This window comes from Paramisgurnus dabryanus, chromosome 4, assembly GCF_030506205.2.
Source record: "Paramisgurnus dabryanus chromosome 4, PD_genome_1.1, whole genome shotgun sequence".
NCBI lineage: Eukaryota > Metazoa > Chordata > Actinopteri > Cypriniformes > Cobitidae > Paramisgurnus > Paramisgurnus dabryanus.
The window spans coordinates 11,578,342-11,598,427 of NC_133340.1; the positions used below are offsets into that span (position 1 = coordinate 11,578,342).

At 43.7% G+C, this 20,086-nt stretch overlaps 1 long non-coding RNA gene across 2 annotated transcripts; it reads left to right on the forward strand.

Annotated features, from left to right (window-relative positions):
* The first annotated feature begins 5,167 nt into the window (after nt 1-5,167).
* Nucleotides 5,168-11,990, forward strand: LOC135786031 (uncharacterized). 2 transcript variants are annotated; one of them, XR_010546771.2, is made up of 2 exons: nt 5,168-5,874; nt 10,636-11,990. It is a non-coding gene; the product is annotated as an uncharacterized lncRNA (long non-coding RNA). The 2 variants fall into 2 exon arrangements; XR_010546772.1 differs by lacking the exon at nt 5,168-5,874 and adding an exon at nt 6,800-6,927.
* Nucleotides 11,991-20,086: the final 8,096 nt, after the last annotated feature.

Sequence of the window (20,086 nt, forward strand, 5' to 3'; positions counted from 1 at the left end):
ATCCTCTGCTTGGTGACAGCCTTCCCTTTCTGCTGGCCACCGTAACAAACAAAGAGCTGGTCTGAGGTCCTGAGGCTTTGCGTGCGGTCCACGTAGAATCGCAGTGCGCGTACGGGGCACAACAAAGCCATGGTTGGGTCTGCGTCCTCCGGGGGCAGCGCTTGCAAGCTCACCACCTGGTCTCTGAAAGGAGTGGTGGGAACTTTGGGCACGTAGCCTGGTCTGGGCCTCAATGTTACACTTGAGGCAGCAGGACCAAACTGAAGGCACGAATCGTCAACAGAGAATGCATGTAAATCCCCTACTCTCTTCACTGAGGCCAATGCTAGCAGGGTCAGAGCTTTCATTGATAAAAGCTTCAGACTCGCAGACTGCAAAGGCTTGAACGGGGGGGCCTGCAGGGCTTTCAGCACCATGGACAGGTCCCAGGGAGGAATAGAAGGAGGGCGCGAGGGGTTTAGCCTACGAGCGCCTCTTAAAAATCTAATAACCAAATCATGCTGGCCAACTGATCTGCCGTTGATAAGTGAGTGATGAGCAGAAATAGCAGCGATATCAACTTTAATGGTGGAGGGTGACAGCCTACCGTCTAACCTATGTTGAAGATATAAAAGCACGATGTAAATAGGGCATTCTCTGGGGTCTTCGCGTTGCGAAGAGCACCAGGTGACGAAAAGGTTCCATTTAAACGCGTAAGCCCGTCTCGTGGACGGAGCTCGTGCCGCGTCGATTGTGTTAGATACCGCTTGTGGTAAATCACCTAAACCTTGCGCACGCTCAACGACCACACATGGAGATCCCACAGGTCGGGGCGCGGGTGCCATAATGTGCCCCCTCCTTGAGAAAGAAGGTCCTTCCTCAGGGGAATCCGCCAGGGAGGGGCTGTCGCGAGGAGCATTAATTCTGGAAACCAATTCCTGCTCGTCCAGTATGGGGCGATCAGTAAAAGGCTCTCCTCGTCCTGCCTGACTTTGCACAGTGTCTGTGCGATTAAGCTCACTGGGGGGAATGCGTATTTGCGCATCCCCCGAGGCCAGCTGTGTGCCAATGCGTCCACGCCGAGGCTGCCCTCGGTTAGTGAATAAAATAGGCGACAGTGGGTATCGTCCGGCGACGCAAACAGATCTATCTGCGCACGACCGAACTTCTTCCAAATTAGCTGGACCGTCTGGGGGTGGAGTCGCCATTCGCTGGGGCGCGCAGCTCGAGAAAGCGCGTCCGCCGCTGTATTGAGCGAGCCCGGAATGTGAATGGCACGAAGGGACCTCAGATGCTTCTGACTCCAAAGGAGGAGATGACGAGCGAGATGCGACAGGTGACGGGAGCGCAAACCGCCTTGACGGTTGATATACGCAACGGTCGCAGTGTTGTCGGTGTGTACTAGTACATCCTTCCCTCGCAGCTCCGTAGCGAAGCGAACAAGTCCCAGATATACTGCCCACAACTCTCGGCAATTGATATGCCAGTTCAACTGGGTGTCCACACCCCTGAAGCTGTAAGCTCGTCGTACGTGGCACCCCAGCCCGTGTCGGACGCGTCTGTGTGTACAACAGCATGCCGAGAGATCTGTCTCATGGACACACCGGACCTGAGAAACGCGGGGTCCGACCACGGGGGGAATGTTAGGCGACACGCAGGTGTAATAGCTACACGGTGGATGCCGGCGCGCCACGCTCTCATCGGGACTCGATTGTGAAGCCAACGCTGAAGCGGTCTCATATGGAGCAGTCCGAGCGGTGTCACGGCCGCTGCTGCTGCCATATGCCCCAGGAGCTTCTGAAATTGTTTCAGCGGGACCGCATTCTTCCCTCGAAATGAACCGAGGCAAGTCAGAATTGACTGGACGCGCTCTTCTGTCAAACGCACCGATAAATCGATCGAGTCCAGTTCCATACCGAGAAAAGAGATCCTCTGCGTGGGGCAGAGTTTGCTCTTTTCCCAGTTGACCCGAAGACCCAAACGGGCGAGATGCCGAAGCGTTAAATCTCTGTGCTCGCAAAGCGTCCGCCGAGAATGCGCTATTATAAGCCAATCGTCGAGGTAAGCCAATATGCGAACACCGCTCTCTCTGAGGGGTTTTAACGCCGCCTCCACTACTTTCGTGAACACACGGGGAGAGAGGGACAGCCTGAACGGTAAAACTTTGTACTGGTATGCCCGTCCCTCGAACGCAAACCGGAGAAACGGTCTGTGACGAGGGAGAATGGACACATGAAAGTACGCGTCTTTCAGGTCTATTGCCGCAAACCAATCTTGGGGGCGAATTGAATTGAATATTTGCTTCGGTGTTATCATCCTGAAAGACCTCTTCTGCAGAGATTTGTTCAGAATGCGCAAATCCAAGATCGGTCGCAACCCACCGCCTTTTTTGGGTACTATAAAATACGGGCTGTAGAAACCCGACCTCATCTCGGTTGGAGGGACCGCTCGATCGCGTCCTTCGCCAGCAGGACTTCGACCTCTGCACGCAGTACATGTGCATCGGACGCTTTCACCGTGGTGAAACGAATGCCCGAGAATTTGGGTGTGTGCCGGATTAATTGTATTTCGTAACCGAGGCGGACAGTGCGTAAAACCCAACGAGACGGGTTGGGAAGCTGAAGCCAAGCCCCCAGGGACCGTACGAGGGGAATTAACGGCACTACCGGGGTACCCGCTGTGGGGCGGCGGAGCGGGACAGGTGGTACTGCCGGTACGTCTGCTGGGACAGCATAAGTATCCACAGTATGTGTGTGTGTGACACTGACCTGAGCCCGCTGAGGGTGACGGTCGTCTGGTCTCCTCAGCGGAGAGCACAGACTCCGATGAGGGTGCTGGTGGTCCCGTCTCCTCAGCGGAGAGCTGGGACTCCTCAGGACACCCGCTGGCGATAGAGGAGAGGGAGGAAGAGCATGTGAATGCCCGCTCACATCTCTCTCGATCCTCTGAAGACCTGGAGAAGGAATAGGAATGCACTCTTTTTGTGGTTTTGTGGGTGCTGGCTGAGAAGCCGGCGGAACAGAAACAAAACGAAACCAAAGATTCTCCACCCAGCCCTCTACCGGTGGAGGGAGCGATGTCATCACCGTCTCCCGTAGAGTGATCCCATCCGACTCCAGGTCGCCCGTCTCAGGTCCGCTTTGATTTCCGTTTACCACGGGAAGCGGGTGGGGCGGGCGGGTGGGGCGGGCGGGGCGGGCTGCCGACGGCTGTTCCCCCTCCGTGGCCTGGAAGATGTTCTAGTGGGGGGGGGGTGGAGGCAGCCGCCGCAGGGCGCCCTCGGCGAGGAGCAGACGGGCCCGCCGGCGCTGGAGGGCGAGATGCAGGTCGCTTGCGCCGGGGCATGATCTGAGCGATCGCCTCCGTCTGCTTCTGGGCGGCGGAGAACTGATGGGCAAAGGACTCCACCGACTCACCGAAGAGGCCAGCCTGGGACACTGGAGCGTCTAAGAACTTGTTCTTCTCCGCGTCCGACATGTCCGCCAGACATAGCCATAAGTGGCGTTCCTGGACCACCATCGTGGACATGGCACGACCAATCGCCTGCGCTGTCACCTTCGTAGCGCGAAGAGCCAGATCAGTGGCAGCCCGGAGCTCCGAAAGGACAGGCGAGTCGTGTCCTCCCTCGTGCAGATCCCTCAAGGCCTTCGCTTGGTGAACCTGCAGCAACGCCATTGCGTGCAGGGCTGAAGCCGCCTCTCCACACGCCTGGTGGGCAGCGCCCGTTAAACCGGAGGACTGTCTGCAGGCACGAGAGGGGAGGGTTGGGCGGTCCTTCCAAGAGGGAGCGTTAGCCCGACACAGCTGCATCGCGACCGCGCGCTCCACAGGAGGGATCCCCGTGTAACCCTTAGCGGTTCCGCTGGTGAGGGAGGTGAGGGGGAGGGCTGAAACGGCCGTAATCTGGTAGAAAACGGCGACTTCCAGGTTCTAGTCAGCTCCTCGTGCACCTCGGGGAAGAAAGGCACCGGTGGAGAGGGTTGTGAAACCCGGGCAGCTCCAAAGAACCAATCATCCAGGCGGGACGGCTCGGGCTGAGGGGGGGAACCCACTCTAACCCTATGGTCTACGCCGCTCGAGCGAGCACGGCCACCATCTCTGGATCGAACTCCGGCGTCCCAACCCGACCAGAGGGAGGAAGGGCGTCGGGGTCCACGTCAGGGGGAGGAGGCCCACCCTCGGATGCTGCGGCGTCGGTGGACCCGGAGGGAGGCACGATGGATTCTAGAGACATCGTAGAACACGACGCTGAAGTCTCCATCGGCACATCAACCGGCTGTGGATGAGGAGGCTGAGAGCATGAGGACGAATCCCCCGACCGGCTCAGCACAGTGATGCGGAGGTCGTCCTTTGAGAGCTTCACAGCCGCACCGTGGCGGCGTTCAGCACTCGCATGACGAGGGTTGCGTTTTTCCCGGAGGAAAGACAACCGTCTCCGCAAATCCACAAGGGACATGTTCTCGCAGTGAGAACACTTACCCCCAGCGAACGCTGCCTCTGCGTGCTCGATGCCCAAACACGAAAGACAACGCTCGTGACCGTCCTTCGGACCCATGTATTTGCCGCACCCAAGATCGCACGGACGAAAAGCCATCCTGAAAAGGACGCTGATGTCCGGATATACAGGAGAGTGGCTGCCTTTAACAAGGCACAAAGCTCTCTCGTATCACTCTTTTAGGGAAATTCACTCAGATGCTCAGTTGATGATGCGCACAGGGAAGGCAACGCACACACTAAACTCAAAACAACAAACAGATGAAGAGCCGTGGAATAAGCGAAGCGTCCGCTGTGGTATTGCTAGTCCAACCAACTTCAGCAATCAAATCCCAACAGAGTAAAGTAGCTTCTCAGTAGCAGATACTGCCGGCTTTCGAAGCGATAAAAAGCTAATTTCCCTATTTGCACCTGCTGCTTATATACGCACCTGGCGGGGCGGCGCCAGCATTATGCAAATATCTCAATGCCAAGTTCATTGGCGTTTTAGTTGTATTCGAAGCAGATTGGTCTCTCTAAGCGAGTTCCCAAATCGTCGGTCACGACGTGACGTCGTCGTGACCGACTGAAAGGGAACCTCTGACAGTGTCCCAAAATGGTCGGACCCCAGAGGGTTAAATATAGGAATAACACTGGCAAGTTTCCATGACTCAGGAAATTTCCCTTGATCTAGTGACACATTAATGTGTTAGTGGTGTAGTGGAGGACTTTTATTATGCTTTTATTTTCATATTATTATGTTTTATTTTTCATCCTATTTTTCATTTTTTAATAACAATCTGAAGCTCACAAATTGTGATTCATATGGAGATCATGTTTTTCTGCTAACGTACAGAATTATGCTCTTTCTGTCTTTTCAGCAAGTACAATGTCCAAGGAAGGACTTAAACATCATGTACCAGCATGTACTGTCCTTTATGATTATGTTTAACGGTTTTTGCTCTTAATCACTGACAACTGAAGGCTATCTTCTAAATGACGTAGAAACGGATGATTGTACGTGTTTCACCATCTTACTATAAATGTGTCTTCAACCTTGTGATCGGGGCTCTTAGGTTTTTAAACTTCTTGCACCATGGGGGTGAGAGCCTATTCTGCAGAATATATAAAATTCAGACAAAGAAAATTCTGTCGACAGTGTGTCTGTGTGATCCTTGACTTTGACTCTTAGTGAGTATTATTTGATGCGGCTAAAATTCCACGACAATAATGGCGACGAGGATGGGATTCCACAGCTGTAGACTCCAGGTTTGGGAGAGACTGACTGATCACCCCTGAGACAAGAGGTCTCGGGCTCCGTACCCCAGGCCTAAGGGAAGGGAGAGTCTCAACCAGTTCTGAAGTCAAGGCTGACGGAATCTGGAAAAGAACCGTTGTGGTGGCATCTGAATAGATAATATGGTAAGCGTTATTTCGTTCGTGACCATGGGTCAGGGTAATTCGAAAGGGAGTACAAAGTCAATGGATCTGGAAAATGGCGTGTATGCTCGAGTGATCAAATCAAAGGGCACGGGGGCGTTGGAAAGCGTAAAATCTGGGAGAAAAGGTATAATTTTCCTCCTAAAGGGACACTGAGTGTAAAAGCACTCACTTTATTAAGGGAAAAGATCATTGCGGATGGCAGAGAAATGAGAGCACAGAGTAAGATAAGAACCAAGGACGAACTGACTCAGACTAAGTCAGAGCTAAACATTAAGCAAATGTTTTTCCTACATCAGATTCATTACATGATGAACCTAACTTTCTTTTTTTTTTCCTCCTCCCTATGCACCTGCACGTACCCCACCTGGGGTACATTTCCAATTCACAAGGGTACCGCTTCTGGACGATGACCTCCAACCCCCTCCACAACGTCGCCCTCCACCACCACCTGCTCAACAAATCGCACAGATACAACCACCTGCTCAACAAATCGCACAGATACAACAACCAGCTCAACAAGCCGCACAGATACAACAGCCAGCACGACAAGCACCACCTTCTGCACCCCCGCCACCGCCGATGCAAGAACTGCCACGTGGACCAGAATCAGAGATCATCCACATCCTTGACAGCACTTTTGAAGAGGACAAAGATGATGTTCAGATAAAGACGGAACGGGAGGCAAGGCCTAAGGAAACAGCAGAGAAGCCGTTCACCAGAGAAACAGCTATCTTAAGCTTTTGCCAAGATAGGAGAATGGGCACAGCCACAACATAACAACGCAATTTCTCTTCGCAAGGACAACGCTCCCGAGAGAACGGGCAGCAGAGAGAATGAGAGAAGAGGAGAGGAGATCCGAAAGAAAATGTTTGCTGGTATTGCGGACAGAAAGGACATTTGAAAAACAATGTTTCCATTTCCTGAAAACTAAAGGGACACCGGAATCCCAAGGGAGCACGGGAAACCTGCCGGTGTGTAAAGAAAGGGCCGACTGAAGCCAGGAGGGGGAAGGGGAGCATCGTACGGAGGCGGGTAAGTCCAATCTTGTTTTTTCTGCGGTTCAAATGCCATATTATCTGCTTGCTAATTCTGTTTTTCTGATGTGTGTGAAAGGGAAAGAAACGCTCTATGCAATGAAGAACTTGCTTTGCTTGATGCTGAACGAGAGGCAACATCTCTAAACTGCCTCTCGAAGAAATAATGTTTGAGGGACAGGCATTGTTGTTTATGGTAGACTCTGCTGCAATCAACTCTGACATACGCAAAGATGAATTCCCATTTGTCACCTTGAGTGGGCAGTTTAACTCATCTATGAGTGCTACGGGGCATATAGTGAGGGAAGAATTTACTGCTCCACTCTGTTGTATGCATGACGGTAACAAGTTTATGCATATGTTCCTTTTATCTGACCCGTGTCCGGTAAACCTCATGGGGAGGGATTTGATGTGTAAAATTAATGCTAGCATCTTATGTAACAACCAAGGCCTGAATATTTCTTGTTGGGATCCCAGAATGTCATCTATATGTATGTCTCTGTTATATATGTGTATGAATGGGCCTTTCTGAATGAAGAGTTGCATGCTGAAGGGAAGATAAGATTGCCACAAGCCAGCGAGGTCATTCCAGCTGAAAACATGCATTGCACAAGCTCATGTTGTTGACATAACAGAAAGAGAGTGGCAAGAGAGATGGTTTTACAGAGGGTTTTGACTTTAACCCATATATGCTGGAATGACTCATGGTGTGTGGCACTCGTTCAGGTGACAGGAAAGCAGGAACAAATTTTTGATTTTGACAATTCAGTACCCCACATCTCCATTGCAAAAAATACTAGTCAGCCGTTAGAAATGCAGGTGAATTTGCAAAGGCCTGCAGCGAGGCTGTTGATTGGGAACCATTGGCAGATAGCATACAGTTCTCAGAGCAGTTATCAGCACACAGAAGAGATTATGCTGCTTTTTCATTGCTGAGAGAGAGAGAGTTGTAATACAGAAAGCTGTTTCTGCAGATTTCAACTCACAAAACAGTTTGTCAGTACACATGACGTGTGCTAGCATTGATTTACCACAAGAGGTTCTTGACAATGTACCTGATTACCTGTGGGCTAAAGACAAGTATGATGTGGGCTTGATTAAAGGGTGTGAACCAGTAACTATCACCCCAAAGAGTGATTATAGACCATGTAAACCCCAATATCCTCTGAAAAGGGAGGCGCTTGAGGGGATAAGGCCAGTATTTAAGGCATTATTGGGATAATTATTCCCTGCCCACACTCACCTGTGAGAACACCCATTTTTCCTGTACAAAAGGTCAGGGATGCAGGTCAGCCCACAGAGTGGAGGTTTGTTCAAGATCTCCAAGCAGGAAAAGCTGTGGTACAAGCAAGAGCACCTCACGTGCCAAACCCTTACACAATTCTCTCACAGATACCAGCTGATGGCCAGTGGTTTTCAGTGTAGTGGATATTTCAAGTGCATTCTTCAGAGTTCCTGTCCATTCTGATAGCCAGTTTTGGTTTGATTTTACATTTAAGGGGTATAGCGAGAGCCGCACTATTTACAAACTCTGCATTGCATTGTTCATTACAGACACTTGTGTTGGATGATGATGTTGCTTTATTGCAGTACGTGGATGACCTCTTGGTGGCGGCACCGACTCAGCAGTCGTGCACAGACAACACCATACGGCTGCTCACTCATCTATCTGAGGAGGGCCACAAGGTCAACCCCAAAAAGGTACAGTGCTCTGTCCAGAAAGTAACCTTTCTAGGACACGAAATTACACCTATGGGTAAGTCTCTCTCTCCAAAGGGAATAGAGGCAATAGCTAACATACCAAAACCCATAACAAAGAAACAGGTGATGTCATTCTTGGGTATGACATCATATTGCAGGACTTTTATTGCTAATTATTCTGAGATGCAACAACCATTGCATGACATGATTTATGAGAAACCTTTGGCACCATCAGAGAAGGTAGAATGGACAGAGAAGGCTGAAAGGGCATTTGTGGAACTAAAACAGACATTACAGCAGGCACCCACTTTGGGGCTGCCATATCCAAAAAAGCCTTTTATTCAAATGGTGGATGAAAGAAATGGCTGTATGACATCTGTTTTGTTGCAAGAACATGGTGACAAGTTGAGACCAGTTGCATATTTTTCAGGACGCCTTGATGCGGTGGCCAGGGGCCTACCAGGATGTCTCAGGGCTTGAAAGCGCACATCTCACTTGTCTGCAGTAAGATGGCTGCGTTATTCCTGTGCATTGTTTCAGATGTCTAATGTCACAGTTGAAAGATGTACAGTGCTAAACCCGGCGACATTGTTACCTACACCTGATGAAGGTACACCACATTGTTGTTTGTCTGCCCTACGGGAAGTATGCACACCAAGGCCTGACCTTGCTGACACACCCATACCTAAATGCACCCTCACATATTATGTGGATGGTTCCTCTTCCAGAGATGACAGAGGCATAGATAGGATGGGGTGGGCAGTTGTGTCTGACTTTGAAGTAGTGAAATCCGGATGCTTACCACCTCAGAAATCTGCAAAGATGGCTGAATTGCATGCACTAACACAAGCTTGTCAACTTGCTACTAATCAATCTATAACCATTTACATTGACTGCTGATTTTACTGACAGTTTCTCTCCTATAACAAATTTTACTCCTTTCTCAAATAGCTGTGTGCAAATGCAAAGCACACACCAAGGAACAGGACGTGATCTCCAGAGGAAATGCACGCACGGATGCGGAAGCATCTCTCATGACTACTAACAAAAACGTTTCTCTTACACAGATTTCCCAGGAAAAGGAAGCCGAAACACCACAGGAGTTACTAATAAGCATGCAAACATTTTCTCTTCCAACAGAAATAGCTCTATGGAAATCGTGTGGAGCTACCAAGACTCCTGAAGGGATTTGGATGGGTCCAAATCAAAAACCTTGTTTACCTTAACACTTTTATTCCCATTTTGCTAGGTTGACACATGGTTTAGACCACGTGTCCAAAGGAGGAATGCTGACAGCCATGGCACAAAATTGGTTCACAAAGGGTTTTTCTCCTTTAGCACAGAGACACTGTGAAAACTGTAATATATGTCTGGGTAATAATGTTGCAAGAGGGGTAAAAACTGCACCTGTGGGGCATCCCAATCCTGACCATTCACACATGTAATGATGGATTACATTGAATTGACTCCAGCAGAAGGTAAACGTTACTGCTTGGTAATGACAGACATGTTTTCAAAATGGACTGAAGCCACGCCCACTAAACATGCAGACAGTGCTGGGGTGACAAAAATGCTGTTGAAAGACATTATTCCCAGATGGGGAATCCCAAACAAAATTTCCAGTGACAATGGAGCACATTTCACTGCCCAAGTTGTAAAAGATGTGGGGAAATTCTTGCAAATCAATTTGACCAATCACTGTGCCTACCACCCACAAAGTGGAGGCGCAGTGGAAAAAGAAAATGGCACCATCAAGGCAAAATTGAGCAAAATGTGTGAAGAGACGAAACTTAATTGGGTTCAGTGCTTACCACTAGTGCTGATGTACATGAGAATGAGAGTCAGAGACCGCACAAAATTGTCCCCATTTGAAATACTTTTTGGAAGACCACCACATATGGGGTGGGAGCCACACAGGGCGACAGGTGATACCCTTCAAAATGAAAATGTTATGTTGGAATATTGTATTTCTATGTCTTCCATTTTTCAAAATATCTCAAAACAGGTCAAAGCAGCCCTACCACGGCCCGCTGAGGGACCGTTGCATAACATCAAACCAGGTGATTTCGTATTGGTGAAAAACCTGAGGAGGAAATCCTGGAAAGCCAGATGGTGGGAGGGGCCATTTCAGGTTCTGCTGACGACTCACACCACTGTGAAGGTCGCGGAGCGTGCCACCTGGGTGCACGTTGCCCATTGCCGGAGGGTTGGTCCTGGACTGCAAGGTGTAAACCAAAGGGAGGACGGCTAGTCGACTGCTACGGACCACTTTTTCGTATTGGTGGGAACCACAGATACCTGTATACTGCAAGTTTATACGAAGAACGACACGAGAGAACTGCAACAGCTCACAAAGTATTGGAGGACGACTCCAGTATTCTGGGTTTGGTTTGGACACACGCACACGACATCTTTAATGTGGGTAATCGACACGACGCTTGCAGCTTAATAACTGTAATTACAACACCAGCTTTGAGACCCCACATTAATTTAGACACTAAGATAATTTCATTCGAACAAGAAAGCAGGATAGCTTGGCACGACTGCACCGTGTGGTCCTACCAAACCCGAACCTACAAAGGAAATTAATCAACAAGGGCTCACGACCCCAACTCTAACTGTGCTCAGGGCTCACGACCCCAACTCTAACTGTGCTCAGGGCTCACGACCCCAACTCTAACTGTGCTCAATCCGGAATCATCAAGGGCTCACGACCCCAACTCTAACTGTGCTCAATTTCTTCAAGAAAACGAACTATTTTTCTTCTTTCAAAAATGAGGTTCATGATCATACTATGTGTGTGTGCATTTTTACTTTTGCAACTGCACAGAACTATATGTACACTATGGTTAAGGGTAATAACCAGAGCTACGTAACGATGACAGTAAATGAAGTTATGAATAAATCATAAAAAGGGAGGAGTGTAGTGGAGGACTTTTATTATGCTTTTATTTTCATATTATTATGTTTTATTTTTCATCCTATTTTTCATTTTTTAATAACAATCTGAAGCTCACAAATTGTGATTCATATGGAGATCATGTTTTTCTGCTAACGTACAGAATTATGCTCTTTCTGTCTTTTCAGCAAGTACAATGTCCAAGGAAGGACTTAAACATCATGTACCAGCATGTACTGTCCTTTATGATTATGTTTAACGGTTTTTGCTCTTAATCACTGACAACTGAAGGCTATCTTCTAAATGACGTAGAAACGGATGATTGTACGTGTTTCACCATCTTACTATAAATGTGTCTTCAACCTTGTGATCGGGGCTCTTAGGTTTTTAAACTTCTTGCACCATGGGGGTGAGAGCCTATTCTGCAGAATATATAAAATTCAGACAAAGAAAATTCTGTCGACAGTGTGTCTGTGTGATCCTTGACTTTGACTCTTAGTGAGTATTATTTGATGCGGCTAAAATTCCACGACAGTGGACCCATAATTGACTGACCTATTTGTTTTAGCATGAGTGTGTCCATCCCATACACGTCTTTTGCTCTTGACGACTTAAGCTGTGATATTGCCTTTTCAACATCGGATATGGATACAGATTTTGGATATAGTGGGGGCTCAGTTAACAGATCTAAACTTATGACAGGTAGGTTGTTGTATTTCATAGGAAAACTCTTAGCTATGGTATCAACAGAGTCAACAAAATACTTATTTATTGTCTGTGCCACAGCAGATGGATCCTGCAAAAGCATACCATTATTCTTTATCTGTATTAAATTATTACTAGAAGTTTTATTAATTTATTGATCTGTTCCCAAATTGTTTTTGAGTTACCATGACAGTTTTTAATGATTGTGATGAAAAAGTCTGCCTTTGCTTTTCGTATTTGCCATGTAACTTTATTCCGTAGCAAAGCAAATTTTTGTCTCTCACAAGAAAGTTTTGATTTTATGGCTTTTTTAAGGGCATTATCTCTATCTTTCATTAACTGCTTGATATCATCACTAAGCCAGGGAACAGAACACTTTCTATTTTTATATTTAATTGTCACTGCAAATTCATTAATTTTAGTTTGTAAGCATTCAATAAATTTCTGACTAATTATTTCCAAATAATTGTCCAATAATAGAGTGTCCCAGTTCATATTGCTTATTGCTGTATAAAAAAAATTCTTCTTGTTTACTCCTTGGAATGCCAATGAACTCCGGAATAAGCTGCAAATCACTTTCTGGTTAATTTTCTTGTGATCAGCACCATGTTGTGATCTGAGAGACCAGTCAACATATTGTAAGATTTTATGATCCGTTCTGGATGATTGGTGAAGATTAAATCAATTAAGGTGCTACAATTGTTTGTGATCCGTGTTGGTCCTTTAACCATCTGGACAAGATTAAACCCATCCATAATTTGCTGCAGTTTTTTCCTTATACTATTATCATCCCAGTGTAGATTAAAATCGCCCATCTCTATAACCTCCTTTTTAAAATCACACTGCTTTAACATTTCCTTTAACTTATCATTAAAGTCTTTGTTAGCAGATGGTGGTCGATATAAAACTATTAATGTGAGAGACATCTGAGTTGCAAGAGATAAATTTAATCCAATACATTCAAGATCAATTGGGGTATTCCACTTTATTTCATTGCACTGTATGTTGTCTCTCACATAGATCATTACCCCTCCCCCTTTGGCACCCGTTCTATCTCTCCTGTAGGATACGTACCCCAGAATAGAAAGCGCAGCTGTAGAATTATTTTTACTTCCATGGATGTATTTTTACTTCCTTGACTAAAAGAAAATGGGTTTTAAAGGTTTTAATAAAAAATAACTATTTCAATACAAGTGAAAAATTAATAACACAATTATTTAACATTAATCTTAAACTGGAGATCTTCTTCCTCCGATTAGTTTTTCGGTTTACAAAGTCCGTCATCTAAATAGGAGTTAGACATACAGTAGCGCCAGCACAACTTGCTTTTTAACTCTTTCACCGCCAGTGTTTTTAAAAAAAGTTGCCAGCCAGTGCCAGCGTTTTTCATGATTTTCACCAAAGTTTAATGCCTTGCAGAAAACGTTCTTCTTTAAATATATAAACATACAATATAGCAAATGAAAGAACAGACCCTCTGCTTTCAATAAAAAAAAAACGTTTCATTCTACCTTCAGTGGTTCTTTTGTAATCAGCTTTTGAATATCGGTAGGTTTCTGAAAAAACACCACATTTTGAGCAAAAAGCAGAGATAATTCCATTTTTATGATCGACTTTTCATAGAGATCCCATTCAGAGCAATCTTTAAAACAGACACGGACATGCAGCCGCTTGCCATAGTGCAATACTTCCTGGTGGATAATAGCGGTATTGCGGAAAGACGGAAAATCTCGTCATTGGCGGGAAAGCGTTTTCTCTTAATTGACGAGATATGAGTCAATGGCGGTGAAAGAGTTAAGGGGATGAGAAGCAAAAGTCATTTTGTGCAAATAATTCATTTTTAGTGTAATGAAACACTTTGTATATTGATCCCCCAAAATAATACCTTGCCACCCCTTTGCCACCCCAGTTTTAAAAGTCTATCTCCGCCACTGTTGTACAGTCTAAATGTTGCTCACTGCCCAGCTCCATGCACAGAGGGTAGACGCACATTTCACTGGTACAGCGGCACCCGGCACTCATTGGCCATGTACAATCGACACAGTAGCCTATCTGTAGAGACATGAAGATTCATACAAACAGTTACTAAGGTTGTTTTCACATATGTTGGTGCGCACCGTGGTGCGGCCTCGGAGCGCACCAAAATACATTGTATCATTTTTCAGTTAGTGCGGTCCGTGTTCACATATATATATTTTTTACTGTACTCGAAATGCCGCACCGTACACCATGTGACAACGGTCAGTGCTGTCATTGGTCTCTGACAGCTCTTACCGTCTCATGACCACCCCCACGTTTCCACGACAACCAGCTTGACAGGGAGAGCGCAGCTATCAAGATGTGGAGATAAACGATGCACGTCTTTGCGAAGTTTCTTTGCTTTAACACGAAATTGCGTAGCTGTTCTATTAAAGCCTTTCTCACGGAGCCGTTTGCTAAAAGCCCGTTATGTCACTATTTGTGTGTGGAGGACAGCTATGCATTTATAAAATCATCAGCTCAAACGTAAAGGAGACAGCGAATCTCTATGCAACGGACCAGGATTGGCTTGTTTGTTGTTAACCCACAATATAACACCCGGCTCACGTCACAACGAAAGCCCAGTGGCTCAAACATGTGGAGAACTTCCTGTATTTGGTTCGGCCCGAGGTCCAGCAGTGTTCACACCACAGGTGGGTCGCCCCAGAGTTCGGCAACAGCCGCTCCGAGACCACCTGTTTAGAGCGGTCTCGGAGCGGTCGTTTAGTGCGCACCCGAGTGCGGCTGTTGTGTTCACACTGACCCAAACGCACCGTACTCGGAGCGACACGTCATTTGGGTCGACCTAAACAGTGTATATGTGAAAACACCCTAAGTTTGGCTAAATGGGTCTAAAAGTCTGCTTCAGCCAATCCCCTTTTTTAAGCAAGTAAGCCCCACCCACTGATTAACATTGAATTTGCATACAAGTTGAAAATAAAAATGAACACGAAAATAAAAACGAAAAGAAAAAGAAAACCAAAAAAAAAAAAAAAACATAAAATTAAAACTAAACTTTACATTTTAATTTTGTCCCTATTATTGCTTGGGCATGAATAAAAAGTCTTTTAAAAATTTTTTTACAGATTCCTTTTCAAGTTTGCCTTTTTATTTTAATATTGGCTGTCTTGCCTCAAGATAATATGGAAAATGAAATGTCAAATCATCAATTTAATTTTATATTTCAATTTGGCCAGAATGATGCTTCACCACGTTGAAAATGAAAATGAAATAATTTAATTTAATGTTTTAATTTTTATTTTAGCATTTAATTTTCAAATTTGGGACATATTTTGCAATTTACATTTTTTTTTATAATTTAATTAATTTATTTAAAAAAGACAAAAAATACCTTCCATATTAGACAATGCGCTTAGATCGTTAAAATAGGGCCAATAGTCTCTATGTTTATTCTTATTATTAGTCTTTATTAGCATTAGTCTTTGTTCTTTAAGTTAATGCAAACCAATAATTCATTATTTATTCATTTTATTTTATTGTGCATTAGCTAATGTTAATGGATACATGTAATTTTAAATATATGATTTGTTAATATAGTTCAGGGGCGTCGCTAGACCCCTTTTACTGGGGCACGTGCCCCAGTGTAAATCTTTTGTGCCCTGGTGTAAATCTCAAGTTTAAATTGTATCAGTTAACTAGTGCAATCCTTTACAAAGACAATCGCGGCAAAAACGGATCTATATGCAATGCAGTTACCCAATTTACGCTTGTAAAAGCGACAAAGCAGTCGCATTGACGCGTGCACGCACGTATCCATGTCTGCGCGCGTCTTTGCGTCATTAGCGCACAACCGCATTCAAAAGGTGACGCCACGCGAGTGAGTTAGCTTATGAAAACATGACGAGACTAAAGTACGTTTCTAAATAATAATGCTAATCTTATTTTGACTCGATCATTATTGGCTTCTGTAGATGGACATCAGAAATGTTTTGTGCAAAGCAGGGAAAGAGAAGCAGAAAGGAGAGATGATGAGTTTAAGGGATTTAAGAGAAACTACATCCTCATCCTGTAAGGTCTCAAACATTAGAGATAAAATCTCAGGAAAACCTCTTGTCAAGTCTATAGAATTGCATTGTTGCTGAGAAAATCAACAGATGTATGTGTTATACTGTTCTGTATTTTCAGATATGAAATTAATATTTAGTTCACTAAAATATTAGACACATAACAGCAGTAACTATGACTGAGATTATTTAGTATAGCAGGCATAAAATCAGTGGCGAAGCTACGGGTGGGCCTGGCCGGGCCTGGGCCCGCCCACTTTGAGTTGTGGCCCATCCAATCAGAAGGCCATTTTCCAGACAAATGTGTAAATAATTTAACAAAAATAAATAATAGCTATACGAATAGACGTCTTATCACAATTATATTTCATATATGTAATACAATTATAAATATTATTAAAATATAAAATATAAGTGCAAGTTTGCATGTTCAAGCAGTTTCGCAGTTTTCTTTTACCCTATTGGTGCACACGCTTGTCAACATGAAACGTTGAATATGATTCGTCAGTCATTGTTAGTTCCGCCTACGCGCGATTGAACTGAATTTGAAAACAGCGAGTCGCAAATCATCAAGTTTAACAACCTTTCCACGATGACATCTGCTTATGCCTGTTTACTTTTGGAGACGGAGACTATACATCACTCATGGAAATGTTGGATTACTGAGGAAATCTTTTCAAACGTCGTCAAAATGAAACGAGCACTTATTACTTTGATAAGACGTCATGCTGTGTCAAAGACTGTTCTTCACCACATACTGTATAAAACATATAACGTTACGCTCATCGATGATAAATGCTCGTCTGAGAAATGTATTTCTGCTTTTCTTTGCGCGAAGGGACATATTATTATCAAAGATATTGGACTTTGTTATTATGATCGAGACTTTCTCCATCTTTAACCAGAAGCACCGTCTCAGACTAATACAGTAGGACATCTAAAGGTGAGTTCAGACATTTTCGTAATGTTTATAGTGGTGTCATTACTATTTACAGTTTATAGTCAGGAGTATTACTCCAGTCAACTATTTAAGGGGGCAGACTCTGTGTCGTGTCATAGGCTGTATGATTTACTGTTGTTGGAATAAAATGTACACTTAAATGACAACACATGCAATTTTGTATTGCGCCATGTTGTTTGATGGCCATTTTCTCATTAAATAACAATCTCTCAAACGAGTTCTTTAGTAAAATCAAATCACTAACGTTACCTGTTGAATCTGTCGTATCATATGACGCTTTCACGTCATGCATTTTGCTGACGAGGAATGACAAATCATTGTTCGGAACTATGTTCACGTAACGTAAATAACGTAAAAACTAATTCCTTTACTAATTCAGTTTATATTGAGTTCTGTGTTTTCAAGTGGATTAATAATTTGGTGTGGCACTGCCCATAGACTGTATAAAACAGGCACAGCCCCACCTGCCTATATACTGTAGACAAGCTACTGTTGGTTATTTATAAGTTGTTTTATAATTTTGGCTGCGTGCACACCAACGTTTTAAAACGCGGCTGAAAACGCCTAGAGGACGCCAAATACCAGCTGTTTTTTCAGCCTAGCGCTTTGGTTGCTGTGATACTTGAGCTGTGAGCCGGTTGGTTGTTGTGATATTTGTCCGCCGTTTGAGAACTTACATTGGCGAGCTGAGCTTTTTCAATAAATGGACAGCTGCTGGCTGTTTTGAAAAACGCAATGCTTCCATCCGGAAAAAAAAACATACGCCCACCACGGGCGTAAACATTTTGTTGTGCACGCCCCCAGTTTATGTACATTCTATGCTTTGCCCACCCTGTTTTATAAAGGCCCACCCACTTAAACATTTCTGGCTTCGCCACTGCATAAAATGACTGTTTTCTTAAAATATTCTTGTAAAAATAAGTTATTAATCATTGCTATCATTGTATAATGTACAAAATATTTATCTGCTGTCATTATTTATGCCTCCAAACATGTTAATAATGTTAGGAAGATTACAGTTGTATGTATCTTTTGCAGTAACTGTTGCACTGTAGAATAATGGGTTAAGCAATTAAGGACATTATATAGAAGTGTTGCACACTTCTTGCACAGCAGGCTTTCAAAAAAAGTCAGCAAAAAATGGGGGGCCTGTGCCCCAGTAGAGCTTTATGTCTAGCAACGCCCCTGATATAGTTTAACTACTGTACCCAACGTTTAAAAAAGAACCTTATAGAAATAGTTACTGCATATGTACAAAAATTAAAATTCCACTGCCTTTCTTATTTAGAGGAATGTACTTAGACAAATGTTCTCACTATATAAAAATTTTTCAACTCTCCAAGAAATGATTGATTGTTAACTTATAAACATTCTTAAAGTATGCAAGACAACTCATTTGATGTAAGGACGATGAGTTCATTTGTTGTGAGTAAAAATGTAGAAATATATATTTTTAAACCGTTTATTTTAATGCTTTCTGAACAACTGAAATGTAAATAAATGTAAACGTTTGAGAATCTGCATGGTGTTGAAAACCCCACTCATTGATTGACCATTAATCGGATGTCTGCTGTGGTTTCTACCTTGGTTTTTTGTGTCAGCACACAGGAAACATCTTTATGTGCTAAAAGTGCTGGTAAGTTTGGGTTTTGTACATCCTGTATAGAGTCTCAACATTTTGCAGATATATACTTGCATATATTTATTTTGTCAGAAATAATTTAAATAGATTAACATTCATTATTAATTTTTTATTTATAATATATAAGCATAATAATATTATATAAGTACCATGCAGATTCTCAAAATGAAGAGTTTGGTTCCAAAACGCAATAAATCCATTTTGACAAATTTTGGTAAAAACGTGTTTTCTATACCAAGAAAGTGACAAGATGAAAACCACTATTTTCTGTTACAAACTTTCACATAGCATCTTTAGGTTATAAAAACATAAAAAATTCAAATCCATAACTTGATTTTCAAAGATTTATTATAAAAACTGATAATTTTTTCCACAAAATGCAACAAATCCATAACAAGTTTTTATTCAAAATGCTATAAATCTATTGAATCAATAGCCTATATAAATGTGCATTCATCTTTGCCATGTTATATTCATTTAGTTGACTAGTTGTACACACCAGGGCCGGAGTGGGACTCATTTTCAGCCCTGGAGTTTCATGCCTTAGACCGGCCCACTTTAGTTCACGACTGACTATTAAAATAATATCTTTAAACTCTCAGTAAGTCTGCAGTAGTGCACTGTTCTCTGCAGCCTTGCAATTCTCTGTATTTTTCAAATATATAATTTTATATTCCGTGCAAATGCAGTAAACAATTATAATTTTTGCCATAATCATGCAGCCCTACCATAAGACCATAATATTACTAAAGTAAACTTATTCAAAAACTAAAGGAAACAAATGTGTTTGTGTTTTCCTCTATATTTCTATTTCTAAAAAATGGTGAGTCTTGAGATTAACTGTTGGGTTGATAACGTTTGGAAACCCCTGATTTACAATACACAAGCAAGATTTATCAAGTATGCATTGGAAACAAATGGAAGAAATCTGTATCTTTTTTTTTAGTACTTAGATCATGTCTATTGCTAAATAACGTAGGCCTACATTGTGTTAAAAAAAGAAAACATCATGGATATACTTTTGAAACTACTTTTTTCAAATAAACTAATGAGTTTTGCATCAAATAGATTTTTGTTCCTCTTGCAATAAACGATGAAAAATGACTATTCATAGAGACTTCATCTATGACTTGGATAAAAAAATACGTTTTGTAAATTCTTTTCCTTTTAGAGGCCAGCCCGTTTGTATTAAGACGCGCTCAAGTT